This window comes from Myotis daubentonii, chromosome 9, assembly GCF_963259705.1.
Source record: "Myotis daubentonii chromosome 9, mMyoDau2.1, whole genome shotgun sequence".
NCBI lineage: Eukaryota > Metazoa > Chordata > Mammalia > Chiroptera > Vespertilionidae > Myotis > Myotis daubentonii.
Genome location: NC_081848.1, coordinates 72758973 through 72783812, shown reverse-complemented (window position 1 = coordinate 72783812; position 24840 = coordinate 72758973). Strand labels below are relative to the sequence as shown.

Below are 24840 nucleotides of genomic sequence, written 5' to 3'. Positions count from 1 at the left end.
TGTTTCTATCTCTTTCTCCTTCTCCCTTCCTCTCTGAAATCAATGATATATATGTGTGTGTGTGTGTGTGTGTGTGTGTGTGTGTGTGTGTGTGTAAAAAAGGTCAGCAAATATGTCATCAGAAACTATTTATGCAAAAAACAAATGAAGAAGACATCTTTATATCATTAATTAAATAGAATGCTATATCCATTGTAAATACCTTTCAAAAGTGAAGATGAGATTCCAGGCTGGGGAATAGAGAATAAATGTTGGCAGTGTCAGTTGGAAGAGAGGAGAACAATCCATCAAGGATATATTCACTCCCTGTTCACACTGTTGTATCTGGTGGAGGAGGATTAATGCCTTCTCCAGCAGATAAAGGAGAGAGTGTGATTCCCTTGGACACTTTTCATAGGTAATTGAGCAAGTGAACTAGCAAATATTTCATGGTCAGCTCTGTGATTCTACCAATGTAGACTCTACTCTGTGCTAACAGCGCATGGAACACAATCCTTAGCCCTTTCCCTGTGGCAAAAGAAGATAAGATTATGAACATGATCCAGCTGGTGGCAAGGTGTTGGCCATAAGAGCCTTTGTCACACTAAATTATATGATGTACCCTCCTGCTTAGGGAGAGAGATATTATGGATGTATTCTGTCATCCTCTCGTCTACATTTGAACCTGGTTATTAAGACATATAAGCATTGCCTAATAATGAGAACTTAGTCCATGCCTTTCCCGGTGAGTAGGTCCAGGAGCAAAGTGCTGCATGCACAACTCATTTAGGATACAGCAACTGAAAGAAAGCATCAAAGCTCACCATCAGCTCCACCCAGAATAGCCAGCAGCAGCCAACTGCCACAAGCTCGTCACTCTGCAGAGACTTGGACCAGTGTGCACCCTTCCCAATTAGATGCCTTCATAACAAGCAGTCTGTGGGAAATGAAGCCAGCTAGCACCACCAATTCACCATGGGGGCATCTGCCATGTCACATGTTACACCAGAAAGTGAGCTGTGGGAGTTTATTTTGGCTAGTTCTTTACCCCAGATTACCTGAAAATTATAGACAACCCAGAGTGAGATGACATGACCAACAACCAATAAGACAATACCAGCATCATTTGACCTGTCCTTTTGTGCTCATATGACACAGTTCCCTATGGCATCATGGGGTGAAACAAGCTCTGAGCAAGAAGCTCCAGCTGTGAAAAGCGATATTCATTGTGAAAACTCAGAAGTTGACCTCTTTAAGAAGCACACAAGAATGGTAGCAAAATCAGAAAGCCTGGTATCCAAGCCTCAGAAGGAAGTGAGTGATGAGACCTCACCAGCAGAGGGTAGAGGATCTGGGGAGACAGCAGGAGTAGTGTCAGAGCTAAGCAGAGAGGCACCAGTTTTTCAGATCTTCATTCGAGCACTGGCAGGGTTCATATGTTGGGAGTCGCAGATAACCTAGAACATAAATCTATTTTTAGCGTTTCAAGTTTCCTTTAAAAAGAGCAGAAGGAGTTACCTTGAGCACAGTCCAGATGCTATCTGATGCCCATAAACCTCAGCCTGGAGGAGGCTTTGTCTCAAAGCCAAGAAAATAGGGACACAGACAATGACTGGCCAATCTATGTGGAGTTTGGTGAAAAATATCACCCCTGCTGGAGATCATTCCGATGATAGAGCACAAAGTCTGCCCAAGTTATCAGCCTGAGAGACACATATGCAGCTGCAGATTGGTAGAGAAGAGGTTTTGTAATGCACTACTGCCTATCCTGGGGTTGCTAGCCACCATACGTACAATTTGGTGGTGCCCTGAGAGAAACATGTTTCACTGTTAATATATTTGCATTTTTGTTAGACAACATGGCGGAGGTCAGGTTTTGTGACTCAAAGGACTAATAACTCGGTTTCTAAAAGCTTTGCCTGCCACTTCTTAAGTCTGAGTAAATCAAGACTGGCCCTAAGGCTCCCTATTTTTCTTGCTGTGTAGCCAAACCCTGGTTCGGAGAAGGATAAGAAAACCCCCATGCTTGTTTTTATAGGATCTCAGTGCTCCACATTCCTTTGTCATTTGTCATCATCCTCTCTCTGAAAAGGTGGGCAAGAATATACGTTTTGAGATCAACCTTAAAATAATGATGATGATAATAACAATACTGATGGCCGTGGTAATATGTCAAACATCAGTATCAACTGCAACCTGGAGGGTGAGGTATTTTTGCTTGTTGAATTGAGAGGTTGGGTGTTAAGTGTCCCTGGCTCTCCCGTGGAGAACCTGTTCAATGAGCTGACACGTTCCATTTTGTGATGCCTGTGAAGGAAAGTGTGGGCTTCCACAAACACTTCGGGATCTATTTTTTCCGGTCTGATTTGGGCGTCTGCTTTCTTTCTCAGGGAGCGTGATGGATTTCCCAAGAGGAAGAGCCACGGACTTTCCATATTCTCACCTCAATGCTCATTGTAACTTTGGCCAAAGCTTATAGATTCTTAAAATGCTGCTGCTTCTTGGCAATCATAAATGGGTTTCTCATCTTCATCAGGACATGCCATTCTTGCCAGCTTGGCCTTACTATCCCTACGGTGAGGGAGAGCTGCAGAAGTCTTGTGAATGTTCAATATCTCCGCTGTAGAAGGAGTTATAAGAATGCCTGAAAAATCTGCTGCCAGATTCACTGACCTTGACGGATTCCAAGGAGCCCATGCATATTCACAGAGATGAAAAATCCCTTTTCCTACTTAAAGTGTGGCAGGGGGTTCATCAGTTCCGCAGCCTGTCTAATTATTCTCAGATTACCTGCTTCCGCTGGCAGCGCAGCAATCTTCTTGACTCTTCTACCTTTGCACTCTGAAACCCCTGTTGCCGGCGGTAGGATTGAAATAAAACTCTTTTGGTAGATAGTTAATGGCATTGAAACTTCAAGCTGCACAGTGGCTCTTGAAAATTTAGAGGACAAAGTGGAGGGTTCATAAAGGAAACGCTTGTGCTTTTAGATCTCTGAGTTTGTGCTTTGGTAAAAGGAGGCAATTCATGAAACTGAGGTCTCTCAGGTTTGAGTGATAAAGTCAGAAGGTAGTTTGCAACTTATATTGTTTAAAGTATCACATTTAAAAGTGAAAAGGCGCCCTAACTGGTTTGGCTCAGTGGATAGAGCGTCGGCCTGTGGACCGAAGGGTCCCAGGTTCAATTCTGGTCAAGGGCATGTACCTTGGTTGCGAGCACATCCCCAGTAGGGGTGTGCAAGAGGCAGCTAATCAATGTCTCTCTCTCATTGATGTTTCTAGCTCTCTATCCCTCTCTCTTCCTCTCTGTAATAAATCAATAAAAATATATTAAAAAAATTAAAAGGCAAAATGCAAAAATTTTAAACAATTTTTAGACAATTCCGTGAAGTGTTGAATTACATTTAGGTGACCACTGTTAGCAATGTTCCAAGGTGGAGCAAATGTTACAGGGTTTTCAGTTGTTTGTATGGAAAATAATACAATACTTAATAAAAAATAATTCAAGAATAAACTCTGTGTTTCACATACAACTGTAAACCTAGTTTTGCCCCACTCTGTATATATTTGTACAAGGATGCATAACATAATTATGTGATGACTCTAAACTGTCTAAAAGGAAGATCCTTGGGGAAATGTCTGTCTGCCATGAATTTTTTAATTGTATCATGAAGTTGCTCTAAGCCAGCAGGATACTTTTCCATTGATTTATTTAAAGAGTGGAAAGGAGGGAGGGAGAAAGAGAGAGAAACATCGATGTGAAAGAAACACATCACTTGGTTGCATCCTACAGGAGTGCTGGGGCTGACCAGCAGACCCTGAGCGATGGATGAATGATTACTCTGACACAGGATTGCTGTGAAAGAGAGGGCTAAGGGACTGCCTGACTAAAGGAACCAGACAGCCTCATTCACCTGCCTCCTTAGGCACTTTCTGTAACAGCAGTTTGAGATAAAGTTTATCTTTTAGGTACAATCAATAGGGTAAGTAATCTTGGGAGGACACATGTGTCTGCAGTGTCCTTTAAGCAAAGAGAACTAAAGATTAAGCATAAAGATTCCAGGAAAACACCCAGAGGCTCAGACTTGTTTGGGAAAGTCAAGGCAGGGTCCCCCTAAAGCCCTGACCTTTTGGAGATTCCTCTTACAGACTTTCCAACCAAGTCCTATGCTTCCCCACACCCGAGCCCTGACTGGAACCAGGGATTGAGCGTGCAAACCAGGTATGTGCCCTTGACTGTGAATCAAACCTGTGACCCTTAAGGGCATGGGCCAATACTCTTAACTACTAAGCCATACAAGCCAAGGCAGAAAAAAATATGTTTACTTGTGTCTGATTTGTAGTCACATGGACTGTACTTGGATGATGCTTAAACTGGGTCCACGATGAGCAATATTTTGAATTATTATGTTAATATACTTTTGAATATAATATTGTTGAATAAAATATATTATTATAAAGCTATTTGTTATAAGACTGTGTAAAACTCTTTTATAATAAATTAAGAAAAGCTACAGTGATAAAAATGATGTTGAATTTGTAGGGAAAAAGGTAAGCAGCCCAATTGAATAGAACAGAGTCCAGAAATAATATACACATATGGATATTTGAATTATGACCAAGAAAGAGTTATAGAACCATGCAATTTTAAGAAAGAATATAGAGACCCCCATGTACCCTTTACACAGTTTATTTCTCACGTATATCTTGCCAAATTATAGTACAATATTACAACTAGGATACTGACATCTATACAGTTCATCAATCTCGTGTGTGTGTGTGTGTGTGTGTGTGTGTGTGTGTGTGTGTAGCTGTATTTTTATGCAAGTTTATCACACATAGAGGTTCATATGTCCACAACCACAGTAGACACAGAAGTTCCCTCTCCACAAGGACCCCTTGTTTGGCCCATTTATAATCACACCCCTCGTCTCCCTATTTTCCTTCCCTATTCCTAGTCTCTGCAACCACTGATCTATTCTCTATCTCTATAATTTTGTCCTTTCAAGAATGTTATGTTATTAAATCATTCAGCATGGCTTTTTTCACTCAGTGTAATTTCCTGGAGATTCACCCAAGTGGGTGAGTATAATAAATAGTATTGAGTGGTGTTTTATGGTATGGATACACTATTGTATCCATTGAAGGACACCTGGCTTGTTTCCAGTTTGGGCTATTATGAAGAAAGCTGCTATGAACATGTGTTTACAGGATTTATATTAACATGAATCTTCATTTACCTGGGATAAATTCCCCAAAATGCAATTTCTAGGTTAGATGGCAATAGTATTTTTAGTTTTACAAGAAACTAACAAAATTACTTTAAAATATATATACTAGAGGCCCAATAAATAAAATTTGTGCATGGATAGGGTCCCTTGGCCTGGCCAGTGATCAGTGGGGCGACTGACGGGGTGATCAGGGGTCAGGGGGTCCCGCTGGCACCCGCCTTGGCTGGCCTGGTGCCACTTGCTGGCCGGCCCCACCCCCCAATTGCCCCACCGCTGCCTCCAGTTTCCTCCCTCTGTGGCACAACCAGCGGGACGATTGGGGGACCCCTGCAGGCACCCACCTTGGCTGGCCTGGGGCTGTGGGCAGGGGGCAGCTCCTGCATTGAGCATCTGCTCTTTGGTGGTCAGTGCATGTCATAGCGACCAGTCGTTCCACCAGTCATTCCATCGTTTGGTTGATTTGCATATTAGGCTTTTATTATATAGGATCATTGATTTCAGAGTGGAAGGGAGAGGAGACAGGACAGAAACATCAATGATTAGAAACAATCATTGATTGAATGCCTCCTACACGCCCACTACTGGGGATCGATTCCACAACCTGGGCATGTGCCCTTGACCAGAATCAAACCTGGGATACTTCAGTTCACACACTAGTGCTCTATCCACTGAGCCAAACCAGCCATGGCCAAACTACTTTTTTAGAGAGGTATATGCTTTTCAATAAATAGAAATGGTATTTATTGAGCACTTACTATATGTCAGATGTTTCATTCATTAACTCCTGCATACATTCATTCAACAACGATTTACTGATTATCAAGTATGGTCATGGTACTGTTCAAGAACTGAGAATAGAATGATGAACAGGACAATTTCCCTGCAGGGAAATTGTGGGAAGGAGACAACAATAAATATATAAACAAATGTAATAATTTCAGATAGTGGTAAGGGAAATAAAAACAATAAAGAAGATACTGGTTTAGAATCTGATAGAAAAACAGCACTTTAGCTAAGGTGGTCATGGGAAGGCTTCTTAGAAGTGGTAACACGGAAACTGAACACTGACTGATGAGATGAAAAAGGCCTCGTACAGATCAGAGGAAAGCTGGTTCCAAGCAGAGGGAATGAAAAGTGTGAGGCTTTCGGATGCGAGTGATACTGGCAAGTATGTAGGACAGTAGGAAGGGAGTGTGACCGGAGACCACTGATTAAAGGAAAGGAGGAGGCAGCAAAGAGACAAGAGAAACAGATGTGTCTATTATTACATAGTTACCCTCCAGGTCTTAAGGTATTATTTTACTTGTAATTTAAAACTATGCTGGGGTTTTACACAAAGGACAAATAGCACTAGACTCACATTTGGTTGATTGTGAAGAATAGACAATATGGAATATATAGTGAGATTTCATCAGGAATACATACTACAGGTTATCTCATCTGAGGAGATGCTAGGATCCAACCCCACCCAGTAAGCTTAAGATATTTAGGGAAAAGGAGACCAGTGGGGGTGACAAGGACCCAGATCCCAGCCAATTTCTCAATTCCTTCATAGAAACCCGGGAAAGGCAGAGTTCCCTGACACCATGAGACATCTATGGGCTTTGATGTTCAAATCCTGACTGCCATTTGCTAGCAGCCTCAGACCATGAATCATTCTGAATGCCTATTTCCCCAATTATAAATAAAACAAAAAACTTTGCAGAATTGTTACAAATTAAATGAAAGAATGTGTTTCTCCATAGGGTCTTATTCTATGGCTTACATGAGCCTTGAGGAGAAAACAGTACAGAAGTCCCCAGACTTAACGATGTTTTGACTTATGATCTTTTTACTTTATGACAATGCAAAGCGATATGCATTTAGTAGAAACCACACTCTGAATTGTGAGTTTTCATCTTTTCCTGGCTCCTGATATGCAGTATGATACTCTTGTGATCCTGGGCAGCAGCAGCAAGGCACTGCTCTCAGTAACCATGACGGTAAATATCCAGTTCGCTATAATGTATTCCTTGTGGTAGATGATTATGCCTAACTGTAGGCTAATGCAAGTGTTCTGAGCATGTTAAGGTAGGCGAGGCTAAACTATGATGTTTGATAGGTTAGGTGTATTAAGCGCGTTTTTTTTAATATATATTTTTATTGATTTTAGAGAGGAAGGGAGAGGGATAGAGAGATAGAAACACCAATGATGAGAGAGAATCATCGATCGGCTGCCTCCTGCATGCCCCCCACAGGGAACCAAGCCCACAACTCAGGCATGTACCCCTGGTCGGAATAGAACCTGGGACCCTTCAGTCCGCAGGCCAAGGCCCTCATCCACTGAGCCAAATTGGCTAGGGCAAGCGCATTTCTGATTTAACATATTTTCAATCTACAATGGGTTTATCAGGATATAACCCAATCGTAAGTCGAGAAACCACTATATAGGCCCAGAAACCCCTCCTGGCATTTCTTGACACTAGATTTCCTCCCAAATGGCTTACATTGGGAAATTACATATTACCACAGATTTCAAGAGTGATCACTAGGAAACCAAAACATTGATATTTATGCAGAGGCCAGAATTTGACTTCAAATTTGTATCAGTAACCAACACCCCCAAACAAATGAACATGGAAAAAAAAGTTTTCCTAGGTGATTTAAAAATTCTTTGCATTCTTGGGCAAAGGTAGAGACCAACTGCTAACTGCACATATGTGATTACTGTGATCAATGGTAATTTACTCTAAACCAGGTTTGATTATTGTTGTTTAGCTCAAAACAGCATATGCAAAGGGATGCCTGGTTTGAAAACATCTCTATGGTCCTGGTGAAACAGGAATTAGAAACAGATTTCAAGATAAACATGAACACTCTCCTGGTCTGACTCATACATGAAACAGAAAACCTATAGAAATGGAAACTGTGCTAGTGCCTAGGTGAAATGAGGTATGATTCAAGCTGTTTCCACTTCCTATATGCACTTTGCATATCTCCAAAGTATAACAGTTTGATGGATATATTCTTATATTCAAACTCATCAAGTTGTATACTAGTACATTAGAAATGGAGGTGGTTTTTATGTCAATCATAGCTTAATAAAGTGTTTTGCTTTGTTCTTTAAAGACAGCCAAAACCGGTTTGGCTCAGTGGATAGAGCGTCGGCCTGTGGACTGAAAGGTCCCAGGTTCGATTCTGGTCAAGGGCACGTACCTGGGTTGCGGGCACATCCCCAGTAGGGGATGTGCAGGAGGCAGCTGATCAATGTTTCTCTCTCATCGATGTTTCTAGCTCTCTATCTCTCTCCCTTCCTCTCTGTAAAAAATCAGTAAAATATATTTAAAAAAATTAAGACAATAGAAATGCATTAAAATTGGAGACATTCTAGTAAGAATGTCAGATAAACAACACTGAACTTTTTCTGAAGGGACAAGAGATAATCGGATTGTTAATAAGAAGTGGTCACTTTGTACCTTTTGGGAAGACTCAGGGCCTCCCAAGAGAAGTGGTTTATTCAGAAAGTAGAGGAAGCGTATTCGTTTTATTTCTGGTTTCTTTCTAATCAGACTGTTCCTTTCCATACCTGCTCCTTGGTGTCAAATCTCAAAAGTGAGAGGAAAAGGCACTAAGTAACGATCATGTTCCCAACCCTTTCCCCCACAGAAAGTCAGTAAACATGCACTGATAACTAAGATCCCTCTAAGAGAAGCCAGTAATTCCTATGAACAGCATCAGTTTGCAAATTCTAGATTGAAAGAATTCCAAAACTTCAAAGTCCACTAGGAAAAAAGGGATTCAGAACGCACTTAAAATGGTTAAATTGCCTATTTAAAATGATTTTGCAGTATGAGATGTTTTGCAGTCTTTATGTGTTTATATTTAGCATGGAAAGTTTCTGTTGGAACTATTGCCTAGATTTCATCACTTACATCATGTTTCTTTTCATTTTTCTTCTGAAAAAGTAATGAATGATTTGTGGGAATGACTGTAATACAGAAACTTCAGGTTGATTATGAAGCTGGTGTATTCAGCATTGGTCATCCTAAGTTAGATGGAGGCCCATCAAAAATCTAGCTTGGGCCTCCTAGCTACAACAAATTGTCTGCTCTAGCTCAATTAATATGTGCTCTTATGTTGTTTGAAGAAAAAAAAAAACAGTAAGTAAATGATTTGTGGGGCTGTTAATAGAAATATTATTTTGTCTTATTGAGATGTTATTTTTTATATTTACTCCCCCAAAGTATCATTTAGAAAGAACTATCCATGATTCTTTTATTTTCTTTGTTCAGAATTTGATGCCTTTGACAAAGTGTAGACGTGTTATAAATCAGGTTTTGAAAACGTCATTTTAAAGAATCACTTAATAATTCATGGCAATATAAAAGGGTAACAGGAGAAACCAAGATGGTGGCATAGGTAAATACCAGAGTTTGCTGCCTTGAACAACCACTTTAAAAATACAACTAAAAGACAGAATGGACATCACCCAGAACCACAGGAAGGCTGGATGAGGGGAAATTCTTCAACTAGAAGGAAAGAGAACAGCATACCGAGACTCAGAGGAGGCACAGTGCGGAAAATACAAAGGTGCGGAGGTGCCCACAGAGCGGGCTGGTGGCTGAGGGCGTGGTTGTCGTTTTCAATCGGGAGGGAGGCTCAGGCTCTGAGCTCCAGTTTGGGGCGGGTCTCTGGGGACCCAGACTCAAATGGGAGAAGCGGGACTGTCTGGCATCGGTCGGAGCGCGAGGGAAGCTTTCTCTCCAAGGTTTGCAGTGGTTGCTGGGACTCTGAGAGGCAGAGCCTCTGGGGACGGGACTGAGAGAAGCCATAACTGCTCCCTCCACCCGCCCTGTTGATCCCGTGCAACCCGCCCCGCCCAAACCCTGCGCAGAGGCATTTTCCAGATAGCCTCAGGCAAAGGCTAGATTAGCACCTCCCAGAGAACAGAAGTTTTCCTACTGCAGACACAGCTGATTCTCACAGCCAGTTGGCCCAGAGGTCAAATCCCCCTAGTATTAACTACAACAATCAAGGCTTAACTACAGCAAGACTGCGCACAAAGATCACTAGGGGGTGCACCAAGAAAGCATAAAAAAAATGCAGAGACAAAGAAACAGGACAAAATTGTCAATGGAGGATATTGAGTTCAGAACCACACTTTTAAGGTCTCTCAAGAACTGTCTAGAAGCCGCCTATAAACTTATTGAGATCTACAAGAAATCTAATGAGACCCTTGATGTTGTGATAAAGAACCAACTAGAAATTAAGCATACACGGACTGAAATAAAGAATATTACACAGACTTCCAACAGCAGACCAGAGGAGCGCAAGAATCAAGGCAAAGATTTGAAATGCAAAGAAGCTAAAAACACCCAACCGGAAAAGCAAAATGAAAAAAGAATCCAAAAATAGTGTAAGGAGCCTCTGGGACAGCTTCAAGCGTACCAACATCAGAATTATAGGGGTACCAGAAGATGAGAGAGAGCAAGATATTGAAAACCTATTTGAAGAAATAATTACAGAAAACTTCCCCTACCTGGTGAAAGAAATAGACTTACAAGTCCAGGAAGCACAGAGAACCCCAAACAAAAGGAATCCAAAGAGGACCACACCAAGACACATCATAATTAAAATGCCAAGAGAAAAAGACAAAGAGAGAATCTTAAAAGCAGCAAGAGAAAGAAACTCAGTTACCTACAAGGGAATACCCATACGACTGTCAGCTGATTTCTCAACAGAAACTTTGCAGACCAGAAGGGAGTGGCAAGAAATATTCAAAGTGATGAATGCCAAGAACCTACAACCAAGATTACTTTATCCAGCAAAGCTATCATTCAGAATTGAAGGTCAGATAAAGAGCTTCACAGATAAGGAAAAGCTAAAGGAGATCATCACCACCAAACCAGTATTATATGAAATGCTGAAAGGTATCCTTTAAGAAGAGGAAGAAGAAGAAAAATGTAAAGATACAAATTATGAACAACAAATATGCATCTATCAACAAGGGAATCTAAGAATCAAGTGAATAAATAATCTAATAGACAGAATGAACTGTTGATTATAATAGAATCAGGGACATAGAAAGGGAATGGACTGACTATTCTTGGGGGGGAAAGGGGTGTGGGAGATGCAGGAAGAGACTGAACAAAAATCGTGCACCTATGGATGAGGACAGTGGGTGGGGAGTGAGGGCGGAGGGTGGGGTGGGAACTGGAAGAAGGGGAGTTATGGGGGGAAAAAAAGGGGAACAAATGTAATAATCTGAACAATAAAGATTTAATTAAAAAAATAAAAGGGTAACAATTAGGCAAAATGTAAATATATATTTAAATAAAATTTCAATGAATATGATAATTAAGTTGATCAAATCATAGAAAAACCTCAATATATGAAAAGAATACTTTTTATTTCTGGGAAGAATAATTTTGAAATAAAATAACAAAGAAAAGATGGAAATATTTGATTATATACATGTATATATACACACACAATTAAAATAAAACTTTTTCTGTAAACATTAATAAATAGAAAAGCAGAAATGTTCAGGCAGTTCAAGATTTTTAGAAATATATTCTGAATAACTAACAGCATCTATGGAAGTACAACTATATAGAACTTTTACTTCTTAAACCTCACATTTGCAGATTTTATTTTTGAATTATACTTGTTACTTTGTAATTATAAAATAAATGCTTTTAGATAGATAATATAAGAATGTAATTTGATATCTAAAATACAGAAGGACATTTAGGATAAACCCAGATCTAAAAGTTGCGATTCTCTTTTTCTTGTGAAATAATGTTGCTGAACTTTTCTTGACCTCATAAAAGACCTGGGTTTGCTTGGAGGTCAGGATAATAATTGGGAAAGAGTCATATTTTAAGTCATTTCCATTCCTTTCATGACAGCGGAAGATGGTTTAGACACTTAGGAGAGTATTCTTGTGCAAAAAGGGTGGGCCTTTAAAGACAAGTAAAATTTGGCATCAACTGGAAAACCATAATCATGTTAGACTGAATCCGCTGAAAACACATAAAACATTTAAAAAGCCAACACTTCAAAACCAGAGAATTTGCTTTTGATCCATTTGCTGAAGTAGTTGTTGATCGTTCAAATTTCAACAAGTCTATGAAAAATACTGTGAATCCACATTTGAATATTAATGAAGGCAGATGGTATTTCATAAAAGAAAGGAAAAAAAATTCTACACTGAGTGACCTCTACTCAAGTATCGCTTTTATGTAGAAGTGTGTTTGTATTTCTTTTAGTGTAAGGCCAAATGCTCTTATATTTGTGGTTGCATATTTAATCCAAAATGCATGTTTAAAATTTTTGTAAAGCCCAATCATTTCTTTGAAAGGAAAGCATTGAGTACAATCCAATTTAAGTAACTATTGTTTAAGTGCCCACTGTAAGATAAAATCTCTACAAGATTCTGTGATTATAGAGATGGCTAAGACAGAGTCCCTGACCTCATGGATTTAATTTCTATCTTGGTAGCTAGGAAGCTACTACAAAGATTTCTGCAATTTCTTCTCTTTTGATTTAATCCAGGACATTGTTAAAAGCACACTCTTCAGGGTCACTTCTGTAAGCTTTGGTTTCTTCTTTATAGCATAGATTTTGAGAGCTGGATAGAAACTTGTTAACATCAATAACAAGACAACAATGACTATGATGTGCATGGAACATAGTGCTGAAGATGACTCATAAATTACCTCATTCTCTCAATAATCCTCCACCAGAGATGCTGTAAGTATCCCCATTTAACAGAAGAGAAAACTGGGGCACAGATAGATTAACTAACAAATAGCAGAATAGGGAAATTAGCCGAGAGCTCTCTGTTTTCGAAGACCTGATATAGCACCTCACTCAGTTTCTTGCCAAGGCTGGAAGTATGTCATGGTTCAAAAGACCATTTTGGGATTTAATCATAATTTGTTTGAATCCCTACCTGCCCCCTTGATATCTGTGCGATTCTGTCCAAAGCATTTGATCTCACTGAGATGTGTTTCCTCCTCTATAAATGAGCACGCTATTATCTAGTTAAAGGAGGCCATGCAGATAAAAGAGAAGATATATGTAAAACAGAGGCTGGGACACAAATACATAATATAATAAGTAAAAAATAATTCAAGAATAAACTGTGTTTCACATACTCATAACTGCAAACCTACTTTTGCTCCAGCCTGTACTCAGCACAGTGCCTGCACAATTTTAAGCACTGACTATGTGGTAGTCATTTTAAACATTATTTAATAAATACCCAAATTGAGTCAAAGAAAAGTGAACTTATTTGCCCAAGGTTTGGTAGTATCAGAACTTGAATTTTGGTCCCTTGAAAGCAAGATGTGGCTCTTCTGTCACAGCAGTTATAATTTCCAAGTGACCCACAGCAAAAACATTATATATTTCTAAATATATACTAGTATATAAAACCCAGGCAAATTCAAATGCTTATTTTATTAAGGCAAATATCTATATTTAGATATCTGACTAGGATGATTGGCCAAGGTTCTATTGGCTCAGGTGGAATCTATTCAATAAGCCAGACTGCTGGTCATGCATGAGTATTCTGCCACCACTAGTACCTATGACTTTCCTGTCCCAATTATGAGTCTCTCCCCTTGTTGTCTTTTAATACATTTTTCCATATTTTGAACTGTCTTTATCTGAGAGAAAATAACTTGCCCTGTGTAGGTGAAGGCTCATGGAGTTTATCATTATCAGGGGAAGAGGTGTCTAAGTCATAGTTGAAACTAGTGATGGAATTTTGCTCACCTTGGAAGTTAAGATCCTAAAGATAGAGTGTATCAGACCATCCTCCTCCTCCTCAGCAGCAGCAGAATAATAACAATAGTCCTAATTGGCATAAGAGTGTATAGTGTTCAAAGTGTTTAGGTATTTATTACTTTCTCTAGTCATAATAATCAACTTGCATTACTTCTGCTTTGAACAAGAAGAAAACTAAGGAACAGAGGCCTTAAAGTAACTTACCTGAGATCACACAGTGAAAGATATGGCTGAAACTCAAATTCATGATTGGGATTTTTTTTCTTTTCTTTTTTTAAATATAATTTATTAATTTTTACAGAGAGGAAGGGAGAGGGATAGAGAGTCAGAAACATCGATGAGAGGGAAACATCGATCAGCTGCCTCCTGCACACTCTCCACTGGGGATGTGCCCACAACCAAGGTACATGCCCTTGACCAGAATTGGACCTGGCCAATGCTCTATCTGCTGAGCCAAACCGGTTAGGGCGGGATTTTTTTTCTAATTTACCGTGTTCCCTCTTCCTTTCCAGTGAGGCACTTTCTTCCTTGTATTTAAATTTCCCTGGGGCATAAAAAGGCAAGAGTTCAGGCCTATGAGGAGGGCTCATTTTCAGAAGACATTATTTTACTTGCCCCAAAGGGGTTTTGAAGCAACCATTAATAGAAACAATCAAGATTTCCTGCTTTAAAGTTCTCTAATAAAACATATCCTGTGGCCTTTGGCACAAAATTATTTAACGTGATGTGGCCATTTGTAGGAATTTAAATTGTAGTTCATAGATTTTGGTGTACAGAGAGTTTGCCATGATCTTCTAAAATCCAGTTTAATTTCTGTTTTGAGCCTCCTTACCTCTTGTTTTCTGTGACTGCAGCTTAGGTATATGTGTTGTGTGAAGAAGCAGGGAATGCAGGCAGGGATGGGGTCACTTTGGTTTTCAGTGTCATCTGATCACATAGAAACCCACTGAGATAAGAATGTCCTTGGGAGTAAGTCTCACTGGTTATACAAAGGCATCACCGTTTCCAGTTCCAATGGCTACTTTAGGTTCACCAGGTCTACCTGCCTAAATACCCCCAAAACATCTCTCCCGTTGTACAGTCTTCTTGTTCTCACATCCCATGTATCTATTTGAATATTTAATTTCCTCTTTGGAACCTGTGCTATGAAGTGTGGGCCACTTTCTCAGGGATTCTCTAATCATTGTCTTCTCCTGGCTCCCTTTCTATCATGACCTCTACCATCACTTATTTCACAGCCTGGAGAATGCTTTTTCTAGTGTGAGAAACGGATTACTATTCATCATGTACTTTCCTAAATAGTTGAAGATGATTGTTGTTTTATAAGTCAAAAGCTAGAAAGAGCCTCTTTTCATCTCTCTTGTTTGTTGTCAGATCTCTTCCTACAGATAATGAATGCAGAATAGATTACTGCTCCCTGTATGGGGATAGAGTGGGGTCCGTTGATGTTAATCAATATTCCCAAAGGGGAATTTTCAAATCAATATGTACTGGGATATGTAAAACTGTATATGAGAGAGAAGAATTTCAATAGAACCTGAAAAGCAAAAGTGGGCAATGTAGACTATTGGTTAAAAGGGGGTAAGAATATTTGCTTGTAAAAGCCAACCTAATAATAATTTTAAAAATCCAGTGTACTTTCTTTATTTTTTTCTTAGTGAAATGGTGATGGTAATACCATAGGTATATTTCTTGCAGTTAGACAATTTTATATTCATCTTAGATTCACTGTTTATTAGCTGATGACCCTGGGAAATCATCCTTTCTCCTGTGAAACAGTTTCTTTAATAAAACAGAGAGAGAGAGAGAGAGAGAGAGAGAGAGAGAGAGAGAGAGAGAATCTGTATTACTAAGAAACTGTATCTCATAGAAGGTAGGTGTTGATATATTTATATCTTACATAAGATGTAAAACTAGAATGTCTGGGTCTTTCTTTGTTATGTAAGATATCTACAGATATCTTATAAGCTTAGGTGAAGTACTGTGGTTACCTTATAAATTGTAAAACTCTGCGAAGATAGATGGGCAGCAGAAGTGATAGAAATATCACAGGATTTGGGAACAGAAGAGCCTGGGTTGAATCCTCAGTCTATTGTGAACTAGTTGGATGACCTTGGATGTAGCCTCCTTAAAATTCAGTTTCATTATCTATAAAAGTTTATCAAAGGATATTTTTTAAACAAAGTAATACATAGAAATCATCTTCTAGCCTTTTTGCAGGTAAACATTCAATAATTTGGATTTATAATTGTTTTCTAAAAATATTATTATTATTTTATTGATTTCAGAGAGGAAGGGAGAGGGGGAAAGGGGAGGGAGAGAGAAACATCAATGATGAAAAGGAATAATTAATTGGCTGCCTCCTGCAGGCCCCCTACTGGGGATTGAGCCTGCAACCAGGGCGTGTGCCCTTGACAGGAATCGAACCAGAGACCCTTCAGTCTGCAGGCCAACGCTCTATCCACTGAGCCAAACCAGCTAGGGCTGGATTTATAGTCGTTTTGAAAGTAAATTCACCTTTTAGTTGCATCCAAATTTCATATTATCCATTTGTCTCTTTTTAACTTCTTCTAAAGTAAACATTCTCAGAACACAGAGAAGGGAGCTTCCAGAACATATCCTCTAAAGTTGTAATCAGTGAATCCTTCATACCTTCCAATCTTGAAAATCACCTTGGAGCTACATGGCACATGTAGTTGGGGAGCAGTTGCTTCAAGCCTTTCTCGTTGGCACTGAGCTGCTAACTAAGGCTGCATATCTGGGATTGCATGAAGTGACAGGATTCTGGCTTATGTCCTCTACCCTAGTCAGATTCATACTTTTTTGCAACAGAAAGTGAGCTCAGAGGAGCATCCCCTGAACTTGGCACTAGTGTGAACCCTTCAGAACAAGGATTGCCTCCATCCACTGAAATTTCCAAATCACTAAGAGCATTTTTTTGTTATTTCTTATTAAAAATTTATCCCACCTGCTCTAATATTGGACATGGATTAATTTGGCTGGCTTCTGGACTTGTTCTCTTTTCAAATGTAAATGAAAATGCCATTTGCTGTCAATTTTGATAAGTCATTTAGATGTAAAATCTCACTTCTTCAAGGTATGGTAGCTGTTTTGAGACTTGATGAATAATTTTACAAGGAAAACCAAATAGAGTGAAAAAATGTTATTTCCTTTCAATCTGAAAAAACATACACATGTACAATTATTTTCATCACAGGGTTCATTTTTGTTGTCTTGCATCACTAATTTCAGCTGATATTTATTAATATCAACAAAATAAACCTGATGATCCATATTTAGAAAAATATTTATGATGCAGGTTGTTACAATGCAACCATTTTTTGTAGATATAAAACTCGAATGTCTGGGTCTTTCTTTGTTATTTGTTTATTTATTTTTTGATTACAAGTAAATATGGAAACCAATGAGAACTTAGAGGGACTTCATAACAGAAATTTACACTCCAAATCAGTAGTTGTCAAAATTTGGCATGCCTCAGAATAGCCTGCAAATAATCTTAAAACATACACTCCTGGTCCCCATGGTCAGTTTCTGACGTTGTAGGTCTGGGATGGAACCTTAGAATTTGCATTTCTAGAAAATGCCCAGGTGATGTTGCTGTTGTTGCTTAGGGGATCTCACATTGAAAACAATTATTCTAAACCAACCTGATAAGCATATTAAAGTACTATGAGCAGGAAAAGGAAGGAAGACTATATATTGAAATTTTGCTCTGAATCACTTTGTCCTGTTTTTGGAGGTGTGCAAATAGAGGCTCAGATGCGTTGAGAAATATTCTAAAATCTCCCTTGGAAGGGATTAAACTGGAATTCAAGGAGAGGCCAGTAGGGTTCTAAAACTGGATTGAAAAATTCAAATATGTCCTAGGGAAATATATTTAATGTACTTGAAAGAAGCCACCTTTATGATAAATGGCTGTGATACTCAGGCCCAGGTTCAGGGTGACATTGGGGGCGGGGGATGGGAGGGAGGAGTGGAGATTATGGTGACCTTGAAAGCAAATCTCTATACTCAGGTCCAGTCAATTATTACCACAGGGAATGTTATAGGCTGAATTACATATACCCTGTTAAATTAATTAAATAAGAAGGTCATTAGATTGAGGTGGTTTTAATGCAGTGGCAGCTTACATAAGCAACTCTAAATCTAAGCCTCTAAATGCCTCAATGTTATGAAATGGAAACACTGAGAATAACCAAGTCCCAAACAGCCAACGGGGTTCTTAGCTATAGCCAAACAAATGCTTTCCTTTCTTTTCTTCCGCACTTTCTCTGTATGTCTTTCCTCTGGTTTCTGTCTGTAAAGTGGTCCTAGCCAGGTCTGGTTTGGTGCTTCCCAATTTGAATCAATTTTTATTCTCACAAACTCTGACATTTTTAATATGCCTCAATTTATCTTTTAACCCAAAAGTAATATGTTGAAGGCCTAACACCCTGTACCTCAGAATGTGATTTTATTTGGTGACAGGATCATTAAAGAATTAATTAGGGTTAAATGAGGTTATGGGGTAGGCCTTAATCCAATATAATTACTGTCTTTATAAGAAGATTACAATACCACCTCCCATCCACTACTTGTTTTTGTTAGTTATCTCCCATTCCCCTTAGTAATTATCCAGATGTTTACTATTCTTCTCTTCTCAAGCACTACTGAGGAGTTAGATGGGGCAGTTTAGGGTAAGGGTTGCAGGGAAGGAAGATGGTAGATAAAGAGGAGATGAGACAAATGGTCAAGATGTGACCAAATTTACCAGTCAACTGTAGACTTCCCTCTAAGCCCCAAAGCGGGAACTAAAAGTGGATAGATGAGGGCAAAAGGAGTTTGGCTGGTGTTTTTTGAAAGAGCCAACAGAAGACAAAGTGCAAGAAATGTCAGGACCCTTCTCACATGCTTATGAGCTTTGTTACTTACACTGTAATAAGCTGTGCTTCCCTTTTGATTACCCCTCTCTTGTCTGTGACTTCATCTGTCAATTTCTCGAAACAACAAATCCAACAGCTCACACTTGCGTCTCACTACCCCATCCATTAATGCTTAAAGATGACTTATATTCCTACTTCATATATATTTTTAAAAAGACTATGGATTTCCTTTAGCTCCCTGATTCTGTGTCTATAAGTTTATCTTCAGACACATCCATCCTCAACATCAACATTGGTTCTCAAAGGACAAGTCTCTTTCCTCTTCTCCAAGGTTTAAATTGCAATCTTCTGTGCCTATACTTTCTTCATTAGACTGAACTATTCAAGGGCAACTACTGTCTCATCAATCCTGAATTGCAAACATGGAGCACAATGCCTAGCATATAATATGTACTCAATAAATAGCTGAATAAGTAAAAAGAAAAAGAAAGGAGAAGGAGGAGGAGGAGGAGGAGGAGGAGGAGGAGGAGGAGGAGGAGGAGGAGGAGGAGGAGGAGGAGGAGGAGGAGGAAAGAGATTAGAACACACAGAGAGATGGAGAGATGACTTTGTAAGAGCAGAATGACAGGCAGCCATGTGTAAGCCAAGGAGAGAGACCTCAGAAGAAACCAAACCTTGATCTTGATCTCCAGAAATCTAAGAAAATCAATATCTGTTTAAGCCACCTTGTCTGTGGGATCTTCTTAGGGCAGCCCTAACAAAGACTGTTGTGTGTTATTTTATTACATCTTCAGATTGTTCTAGAGCAGTCAAAAGTCAGGATTTTATGTAAAATCTGATTTTTAAAATATTGACTACTACATCAAATTGACTTATTTAAATTTATTTAAGACGCTGTATGACAGAACTCTGCTGGTAAAATAAAACAGAGTTAATGTACATTTTTATATGGAGATTCTAGCACCAATGCTTGTTTAACAAGTGTTAGTGCTCTTTTTCTTTTCAGGCAAAAGTAAAATTCTGTGGCATTGTTGGAAATGTATCCATTTACCTTGAAGCGTTTCTCTGGGGGGTCGGGACTAGAAACCACTTAGACTTGCTTTGTTATCTTCCTTTCCTGACTTTTCAATTCAAAGCTGATACTGAAAGAGAGGTTGAAATTCAGAAATGTAGAAAGGGAGTCAATTTTTGCAAATTGCTGAGTAACAAACAAACAAAAGGCACCAAAAAAAAAAAAGTAAATGTTTGGTAGGTAGAACAATTTTTGAAAAGCTACAACATGAAGGCCATGGCTGGATTAGGTCATTTTTGCCTCTTTCTTAGAACCTCAGTGGACACTTATCAGAAAGATACAAAGAAAGAGTAAGCACCTAGTTATCAATTTCACAAAATACAGGCAGAATGATGGGAAAAGTGACAGAGAGATTCTTATTCCCTTCTGAGTAAATGATGAATTTAAAAAGTGAAGTAGAGAAAGCATTAAAGATGATACACAGGAATCTCAAGACACATTTAATAGGAGTGTGAAGTCCTTTTGTCTTTGAACAACAACAACAAAGGTAGCCATTTAAAAAGTCATTCAACATTAGAATCTCTCCTGTTGACCACCACACTGCATTCTCAAAGACAGTCTCCCTGTTGGTTGGGTTCATTGTAATCTTGAAGAGGGAAAAGACTCTATTTCCTGCTACAATGGAACTTTATTAGTGTGACTCTCAAAATATTTTATTGAAACCTGCAATAAAAGTCTTTTTACATTACTTTATAAACTTTATATATGTATGAGTGGGACAAAAGTAGGTTTACAGTGTTTGTATAGAAAATAATATAATTAATAAATAATAATACAAGAACAAACTGTTTCACATACAACTGTAAACCTAGTTTTGCCACACTCTGTATAGCTAAAACAAATATTTCATAAAACATTACTATGTCTTATGTCTTATAGTAGTTGCTATTCTATTTAATTTTTAAAATTACTGGTCATAGTCACCAAATTGATTTTATAATCCTCTAATGGGTTGCAACTCACAACATAAAAACTTGAAATATTAAAAGTTGCTTTTAAAAAACTTATAGTATTACTAGAGGTCTGGTGCACGAATTTGTGCACCAGTGGGGTCCCTCAGCCTGACCTGCAGGATTGGGCTGAAATTAACTCTCCGACAACCCCTGAGGGGTCTCAGATTACAAGAGGGTGCAGGACAGGCCAAAAGACCCCACTGGTGTATGATCGGGGCTAGGGAGAGACATAGGAGGTTGGCCAGCTGGGTAGGGGCTGCAGGAGGGCTCTAGGGCATGTCTGGCCCATCTCGCTCAGTCCCAATTGGCCAGATCCCAGCATCAAGCTAACCTACTGGTCAGAGAGTCTGCCCCCTGGTGGCCAGTGCACATCATAGCGAGCAGTTGAGCAACTTTAGCATATCATTAGCGTATTACGCTTTGATTGGTTGAACTGGTCGACTAGACATTTAGCTTATTAGGCTTTTATTATATAGGATAAGGACCTAGGAAGAGTACATAGTCTGAAAATTAAGTTTGGTCTATGCATATCAAAAGAAGTTATTCTCTGGACTAAATGTTAAGGTTCGTGAATTCATTGGCAGCATACTACATTCCAGGTGCTGTTCTAAATGATTGTAAAAATGAACATAAAATTTTAAATAAATATATCTCTCCATCATAAACTCCTGGTATAGAAGCTGTTAATAACAAATAAGCCTATAATATAATAATAGGTCATAATAAATACAATGAAAAAAGCATTTAGCCTGAGACAATGGAGACTCGCTGGTAGGGGCATGCTTTTAGATAGGATACTCACAGCAGATTTTCCAAAGGAAATGACTTTTGAGAAAAAACCTGGGTAAAGCCAAGGAAAGAGGCATATGAAACTTAGTTTATTAAATAATGCTGAAGGCAGGAGAACAACAATACAAAATCTTTCAGTAAAGAATGAGTTTGGTGTATTGGAAAACAACAAAAAAGGCCAAAGGTCTAAAAGTAGTAGGAGATGAAATTGGACCTGTACATATGTACTACTTTTCAATCTTTTATATAAATAAAAATTTTTCTGGACAGTATGGAAACCCATTGCAGGATTTTGAGGAGATAAATGTGTTATGGCAGAAATCAGGTCAGCTGGAAGCAACAAACCATATGTACTCAGAGATTCAGAAAAGGACTGTTTATTTGCACTGGTGCTGGCCCAACAAAGTCACCTCCAAAGTCTGAGCTCTGAACTCAGTGGGGTTTGGCCTTCTATACCCCTAGGTTCTTTGTCTCCCATATATGGAACACATATGCATTCTAGACATTCTTTCTACATTACATAAGCTTCGGTATTTTGAGGACCTCCCACCCTCATGGCAGTTTGGCAGTTGGCTGATGCAAGAAACAAGTGAGATTACAGAAGCTGAGGTGTGGTTATGGTGGTGCAAGCAGGAAGGGGGGCTGCCATCTCAAGTGGATGAACACTGACTTGTTTGAGAATAATTGTAGTGAGGGAAGATGAGGGCAAGGAAAGCCAATGTCCTCCATACCAGTATTTGTGATAGATAAAGGCATTTTTATTGTGATAGAAAATATGAATTAAGATATATTTTGAAGGCAAAAACTGACAGAATTTTCAGATTGCCTGGACTAGGAGTACAGTTAAGGAATAAGAAAAATAAAAAAAATGACCGCAAAGTTCTTGGCTCAAGTATCTGAGTACATGGTAGCTTCCATGTGAAAAAGAAACAAAAAAACTGAAAAAAAAAAAAAAAAGAGTGACTATCAAGAGCTTTGCTTTGGAAATGATATATTTGAGAGGTCCTTTACACTTGCATGGAGAGGAGTAGTGGGTAGTTGTGTATAAAAGTTTAAAGCATGAGAGGGAGTACTCAGTCAGCATATATTAAACTGATAAGAACAGATACTACACTTGATCTTAGCCAAAAGGCCGAGAAGCGATATCAGTCAGCATATACATGCTGTTGTGGGAGAGAAGAAAAATATTTCCCTCCTACCTCTAGAAAGTTCTTCTGACTAGACTAATAAGCAAATAAATATAATCTAATTTAATAAAAGACAAACATGCAAATTGACTGTACTTTTGCTATGCCTTAAGACATGCCCACCAGCCAATCAGAGTGACTATATGCAAATTAACCCAACCAAGATGGCGGCCGGCAGCCACGGAGCCGAAGCGAGCAGGAGGCTTGCTTGCTCCAATGATGGAGGAAGCCAACCTTCCCCCCTGCGGCGGCCTGGCTGTGAGCTCCACTCAAAGCAACAAAGTTGCAATTATAGAAGGTAAATAAACCCCAGATACCTGCTTTCAGACAGTCATGGCCATGGAGCTGGAGCAAGCAGGAGCCGGCTCTCAGCTCCACTGAAGGCAACAAAGTTTCAATTATAGAAGGTAAATAAATCCCAGAATAAAAAAAAAAAAAAGAAAAAAAGGAGAGGCTGGGCGCTTCCGTCGCTGACGGGCTTGGCCAGCCTGAAAATGGCCCCCAGCCCCTCACCCAGGCTGGCCAGGCACCCCAGTGGTGACCCCCACCCTGAAGGGGGTGTGACCAACTGCAAACAGCCATCACCCCCTCACCCAGGCTGCCCAGGCACCCCAGCTGGACTCCCACCATGATCCAGGACACCCTTCAGGGCAAACCAGCTGGCCCCCACCCATGCACCAGGCCTCTATCCTATATAATAAAAGGGCAATATGCAAACTGACCCTAACAGCAGAAAGACTGGCAATGACTGGTCACTATGACACACACTGACCACCAGGGGGCAGATGCCCAATGCAGGAGTTGCCCCCTGTTGGTCAGTGCTCTCCCACAGGTGGAGCTCTGCTCAGCCACAGCCGGGCTGATGGTTGCCAGTACAGCGGTGGTGGTGGGAGCCTCTCCCACCTTCTCAGCAGTGCTAAGGATGTCCGACTGCAGCTTAGGCCTGCTCCCCGCTGGCAAGTGGACATACCCCGATGGCTCCCAGACTGTCAGAGGTATGTCTGACTGCCAGCTTAGGCCCAATCCCCCAGGGAGCGGGCCTAAGTCAGCAGGTGGCCATTCCCCGAGGGGTCCCAGACTTTGAGCGGGCACAGGCCGGGCTGAGGGACCACCCCCCCTCCAAGTGCACAAATTTTTGTGCACCGGGCCTCTAGTACATATTAATAAAAGAAAATAACAAAATCCATATATATATGGATTCTGTAAGAATATGAGAACAAAGGGCAAATTGGGCAGTTAAGGCTTATTATATGCTGTCTTGACCTAAGGAAATGTCCTAGGGACAGGGTTGAAACTTCAAAGGAAAGCAATTCACAAGGAGATGGAATACAGATGTTTAGTAAATAAAGATTTCCTTGCCATCTTTAACAATGGGACACATAGAAGACTTTGCTCAAATGGACTTTACTAGTTTCCTTTCTATCACACATAATTCATATCAAACTACAGTTATTAATAACAATCTTTCTTCCTGGAGCAGGTCCTTAAATTCTTTTAGGCAGTTATGAGAAAGTCAAAATTTGTGTGTGTGTGTGTGTGTGTGTGTGTGGTTGTTTTACATATACTGTTTCTTGAAAATAACCAGCTTAAAATAATATCCCAAAGAGGCATATTTGGGGGTGATAAATTCTGTCCCCCTCCCTCAATATTTAAAGACATGAAACTAGATAAGATCATCTCAGGGAGTAGTGAAGATAAAGGAAAGATGAATTACAAGACTAGATCCTGGAACATTTATCATTTAGGAAAAGGAAGTGAGGCTAACTAACTATATTAAGAAGAAACTGTATAACTTAAAAGAAAATCAGGAGAATTCTGTGTCACAGAAGCCAACTGAAAAAAAAAAGCATTTAGAGAAGGAAACTTATTGTGTAAGATGTGATTGACAGGTCAACAAGGACTAAGATGACTTTAAGTTTGGTGAGATGGTAGTCTCTTCTGACAAATGCAATTTCTGTGAAATTATGGAGAAGAA

General features: G+C 39.5%; 1 pseudogene; it reads right to left on the bottom strand.

Annotated features, from left to right (window-relative positions):
• Positions 1-22707: 22707 nt before the first annotated feature.
• On the bottom strand, positions 22708-22822 carry LOC132242477 (U2 spliceosomal RNA; annotated as a pseudogene).
• Positions 22823-24840: the final 2018 nt, after the last annotated feature.